Here is a 6,058-nt window from a genome sequence, read left to right on the forward strand (position 1 = left end):
AGGTTCATTTAGGGAGGGGGACAGCTTTCCTCTCCCACACACAGTCCCTTCCCCCAACACGCAGAAGCATCCACAGGCCAGCGAAATGAACAAACAACAGATTTCACCCTTTCCACATAGATTATTAGAGCACCTGCCAAACTGCTGAGCAGGAGACACAAGTTTTTGCCACTTTCCCACTGTGTGACCTTGGGCAAGTTAGTTAACCTCTCTGAATTAAACTGGAGATAATTCCTGACCTGGGCAACTGTGGGAGAAAAATGAGGATTAGAACTAAAGGTGCTCTATGAATCCTCAGGGGGTGTTAATGAGTCATTTTCGTTATTCCCTGATGGGTTAAAAAACGTGGGCAGAGGCATGGTCAGCCTTGCTGCAGGTAGGGAATGATCAGGGGAAACTCTGGAGGACTCTGGCTAACCCCTGACAAGCCAACCCTGGAAGCAGGGTATAGGCTGAAGAGGGGGCTTTTGGTAGGCTCAGCATTTAGCTGTGAAGCCTCTGGTCTGGAGGCAGGGTTCAGGCTGCTGTGAACCTGAGCCTACCTTTTTGACTCCTGGGGGGTGGGGATGGTGAAGCTGGAAGAGGCTGGAGAATAGGTTTCTTGCTGTGAGCTTTGAAATTTAGCAGCAGCTCCCATCTTGCCCTGCTCTAGGGAGAAGATTGGACTGAGGGGTGAGCTTCTCCCAGGAGAGCCAGCAGAGGCTGTGTACTCTTTCTCTTCAAAGAAAGGGATTCTCATTGGCTCCCTTCCTTCCTCTCCTACTGGGTTCCCTTCGAGTCCTTCCTGCTAGTTTCTGCTCCCTTTTACAGTCCAGAACACTAGCTTTCTCTGAGCCATGTGGGACAACCCACCTGCCCTCTGGATATGAAGGCTACTCAACTGGGACATCTGTCACCCCACTAATCCCGAGGGCTAGGCAGGTGTCATCTTCCTTAATACTGCACAGATTCTCGTCCAAAGCTCTTAGAAGACCAGGCAAAAGATCAGAGGCTGGGCTTAAAGGTGTGGGGTTGTTTCTGGGGCCTCAGTGAGCATGGACTTGGCAACCAACTGGACCTGAAACTGACTGGCAAGCCTTCCCTCACTGGAAAGTGTTAATGGGTCCAGGTACCATCTGAGCACACACTCGATGGGATGAGTTGTCAGTTCCTGATGCTGCTGAGCTGCTCAGGGTACAGGCCTGAGTCACCCAGCAGGGCACAGCCCAATGATTTATCCTGGATTCTAGGCAGTTGATGGCAAAAGGCCAATAGAGATTATGCCTAGTTCAAGTACCCCCAAAATACCTCCCTCAAATCTGAACCTGATCTCATTGCATTCTCCCTGTTTTTGGTTCTGTTGCTCATATCAAACAGTTCTGATAGCAGGGACCATATCCCATTCATCTTCATATCCCCAGGTGCCCTGGTAGTACCTGCACTTATTTATTCAACAAAGATTTCCTGAACACCTGTTATGTGCTGGATGTTGAGAATACAGTGATGACCATGTCTCTGAAGGGCAAACATCTCTTTTGCCCTCTTTGGAGCTTATATTCTACTAGAAGAGTCAGACCAAAAAAAAAAAAAAATATATATATATATATATATAGAGAGAGAGAGAGAAGAATGGAAGGGGTGGGATCTGCTTTAGATAAAGTAGTCAGAGCAGGTCTCTCTGATGAGGTGACATTTAAGCTAAAATCTTAAAGAGGAAGGAGTGTTCCTTGTTGAATGAACAAGTGAATGATGCTGTATGACTTTGGATTATTTACTTCACCTATCTAGGCCTGTTTCTTCATCTGAGAAAACTGGATATTGATCTGAATTCCTCCTAAGAACCCATGATAGTATCAGGGCTTATCATGGTAGAGACAGAAAAAGGTAACATCCAAGGGCTTGGTGAAGGGGAAGAGAGGTAGGAGGATGTGAGAGGAGAAGAGGGAACACGGTGGACAGTTCTGTCTCTAGTTGTAAGATATCTCTAAATGGTGTTCACAGGCACTGTGAGAGAGGACCCACTTCCAGTAGTTACTGGTAGGAGAGACCATGCAAAAGCAAGGCCCAAGTCACCCCTGCATATTTCTTTCTTGGAAACTATCAGGGAATCTGTCTTCCACTCCCAGGACTCCTGCTCTAGAGAGAAACTCTCTCTCCTGTCCCATTCTTGCCTGAAAAGAGTAGGAGGAGGTGGCGTTAGCAACTGGCAAGAAGATTGAATCAAAATAAAACGCTGATGACTCAAAGAGAACCAGACAGGCTGAAAAATTGATTAGACACACATGACAGTGCAGGACCCGGGTGCCACCCTTAGCCCTCCAGTTCTAGACTCTAGAAAATTAGGGTTTGCTGCAGAACCATCCTGGGACTCCAACTGTAGCTACTGGTCTTCCATCAGATCAGAGGTTTGGGCAGTGGTGGACTCATTCCTTCACCAAATCCCCCCATTCCTGTGGAGTTTATGTACATCCTCCAAATTAGTGAAGTTTGGGTAGAAAGTTTATAACTATTTGTGCTTCATATTCTGCACAACCAACTTCATTTCTGCTGTCTCCCAATTAAAAGTACACAGCCACACCTGATTTTACTACGCTTCACTTTACTGCGCTTCGCAGATACTGCAGTTTTTACAAACTGAAGGTCTGTGGCAACCCTGTGTTGAGCGAGTCGGTTTGCGCCATTTTTCCAACAGCATTATTTTTTAATTAAGGTATGTACGTTGTTATTTTAGACATATTACTATTGCACACTTAACAGACTATACTGTAAATATAACTTTTCTATGCACGGGGAGACCAGAAAATTTGTGTGACTCTTTTTATTGAGATATTTGCTTTATTGTGGTGGTCTGAAAGTAAACCCACAGTATCTCTGACGTGTGCCTGTACTGAATTTTTGAATAATTATTATGTGCTAACCATCAGCTCTGAGCTCCATGAGGTTTTATTTGCTTCATTCACTGCTGTATCCCCAGTACCTTCAACGGTGCCTGGCACGTACTCAGTAATAGTTGTTGATCAACTAATTAATGCACTTGTGAGGTCCTGTGCTAAGAACTTTATACACATTTTTTCCCACTGGGATCCCTATTTTGTATTTATTTGCTTGCTTGCTTTTGGTGGGGGGAGGTAATTGGGTTTATTTATTTATTTATTTTTAGAGGAGATGCTGGGGATTGAACCCAGGACTTCATGCTTGCTAAGCATGTGCTCTACCAATTGAGCTATACCTTCCCTCCTTGGGATCCCTATTTTGTAAATGAGGAATCTGATAATCAGAAAAGTTGAAGAATTTGCACAAGGTCACATTCTATAGAATTAGAATTCTATTTTGAAGGGCAGTGCTCAGAAAACAGCAGGCATTGCTCATTGCTTTGGAGAGCTTATTCAAACAAAGCCATTTTTTAATTCTTTTCCTCAGGGTGGTGACAGGCTGCCCCTCTGCATCCAGAGCTCAGACTGGGTGCCAGAGCTCAGGTGTACTTTGCTTTCAGACAAGAAGGTACATTTCACATGGAGAACTCAGCTCAGGAACTTATGTTACAGCCCAGGAGAGGGAACAGCTCAGGCCTCCTGCCTGCACTGCACTGCCCAGGATCAGCTGACTGTGCTGGGGTAATTCAAATGTGGAGCTTACTCAGCAGCCTGTGGCCTTTCGGGCCGCTAGGCACCAATGTCCACCCTGCCTCCCAGCCCTGGTTCCCAAAAGCTTCTAGCTCAGAGGGAAAATGAAGAAGTGCAGGGAGATGATTCAAACCCCAGGTGGGAGGAAAAGTTGACTTTAGGGAAATATGTCACCCCCATCCTTGAATTAAGAGTTTGAGGGGGAGGGTATAGCTCAGTGGTAGAGCACATGCTTGACATGCACGAGGTCTTGGGTTCAATCCCAAATACCTCCATTAAATACATACATACATACATACATACATACATACATACATACATACATACATAACTTTAGAAAAGGGTGTGTGTGTGTTCGATAGTTGCCAAAAGGTTAACAATGGAGCTCACTATAGAATTAAGGCAAAATGGCTTTGCCATTTAATTCCAAAACCCTTCACCTAGGGCTCTCCCTGTTTGTTACCTGTCAGTTTGCTGGGAGCAGAGGCTCATCTGTTCATCCTCTCACCCGCATACCACACAGCCTGCAACAGCCCAGTGGGACAAGCAAGCCTGCGGAGTCGGCACTGTTCTGGAAACCTGCAGGACTCTGGGCAAGGGTCTTGGCCCTTACGTGCTTCTTTCCTCATCTGTGAACTAGGACTAAAATGGTGCCTTTGTTACAGTATCGATGAGGTACTTTTATTAACTATACGTAAGATGCTTATTACAAGCCTGGCATCAGGTTAGTACATAAAATCAGCATCATATAATGACTAATCCTGTTCCCATTCCTCCAATTAATCCAAGCTTAAGAGGCTAGCCTGAAGTCATCCAGCAAATGAGGAGGGTAAGAGCCAGGAGCCCGTCTCTTGAGGCCCTGTCATTCCCAGGTTTCTGGATGCTCTGCCCTTCAAAGGCTAAGTGATGCCATTTCAGAAACTCCTTGAACTGTACCGACATGTCATTAGTTCAACAAATATTTATTGAAGATCTACTGTATGTCAGGCTCTGCTCTAGGTTGGGGATACAATAGAAAATAAGACAGTCAAGGTCACCAAATTTGGGAGCCTTCATTATAGTTGGGAAAACTGGCAATAAGTAAGCAACAAACATGCTTTTAGACAGTGCCACAAAGGGCCGGTAATGCGTGGTGTATCATGAATATGTACAGCACGGACCCTTGCTTTGTATCGCTAAGATACTGACAGCAGCTGTCTAGGATAAATGTGAGTAAAGCTTGAATTTTGGAATCTAATAGACCTTGGTTTGAATTCAAGCTCCCATGTGACCTGAGTTGGCAAATCAATCTTTCTGCCCCTCATTCCTCATCAGTAAAATGGGAATAGTGACAAGGTGGTTCTGAGAATTAAGATGAAATCAAACATAAAATCTCAGTGTTGACTGTTTTTCACATCAGGCAGGTCAAGCTGGAGTCCTTGATGAGGCCAGGTGGAACTGTAACCTTGTGCTGTATTCTTTTTCAGTGTGTGTTGGGTAGAGGGGTATATGGGAATGGGGAATTACCTACAGAACTGTTAAAAAAAGAAAAAAAAAATTCTTAGGAGCAGTTCCTCCTTACCATTTGATAATGAATTGATTCCATTCTTTCCTCCAAGTATATACCCAATGGAGAAATGTTGCCATCGCTCAAAATTTAATGCAGTCTAGTAAGAATTACAAGTTACCCTGTATGACCCAGGAATCTCCAAAGTTGGGTACAGAAATAAAATATTAGAACTCCTATTTATATTTGTTTTTCATATAGTCACTTTTTAATATCTATTTTTGTGTCTTGATTACACAATATATGGGTACAGAAGTACAGGTATATAATTTATCAACACATGGGGGTATGCATGATCAAAACTTTCTTACTGACAGGGATTTGCAGTCATAAACGGTGAAAGGCCACATGGAGGCTAAGGTAGGAAAATGAAGGTCAGCCCTCATTTTACTTGCCCAACATAAACTAAGAAAGTGCATTTCTCATAAAGTAGCCTGCAGGCGTCACTGTACTAACAAACAGCAGGGTGAAGGAAAGGACTCAGTTTCTTAAATCCCAAGTTAGTGTTCTTTCCTCTCCAAGTTTCTAGGGGAAAAAAAAAGTGGATGTAGAAATTAAATACACGCTGCAAACTAAGTAAAAAGCCAACCTTTGGATGAGCCATTAAACAGACCAGATCATTAGCCTGAAAAGTATGCACAAGACAGAGGACAACCTCCAGCAGTTTCAGAATCACTCTCTGGACAGGAAACCGCCTCCATGTAGTCCTTTTTCACTACCTCATTTGTAGGAAATTGTTTTCCATTCATTTCTCACTATACTACATAGAGTCCATTTTTAAGACAGATGTGTCCTTCGTCTCCCCAAGTCACACACACATCTATCACCACACGCTCCAGCTTCTTTCAAGCCACTCACTTCACCTACAAGGAGGTGACACCATCTGGAACCAAAAATGAAGCGGCAAAAT

General features: G+C 44.1%; 1 non-coding gene across 1 annotated transcript; it reads left to right on the forward strand.

The window, feature by feature from the left end:
* The first annotated feature begins 3,804 nt into the window (after positions 1-3,804).
* TRNAV-GAC (transfer RNA valine (anticodon GAC)) lies at positions 3,805-3,877 on the forward strand. Its single transcript has one exon. It is a non-coding gene; the product is annotated as a tRNA-Val (tRNA).
* Positions 3,878-6,058: the final 2,181 nt, after the last annotated feature.

This window comes from Camelus dromedarius, chromosome 16 (genome assembly GCF_036321535.1).
Source record: "Camelus dromedarius isolate mCamDro1 chromosome 16, mCamDro1.pat, whole genome shotgun sequence".
Taxonomy (NCBI): domain Eukaryota; kingdom Metazoa; phylum Chordata; class Mammalia; order Artiodactyla; family Camelidae; genus Camelus; species Camelus dromedarius.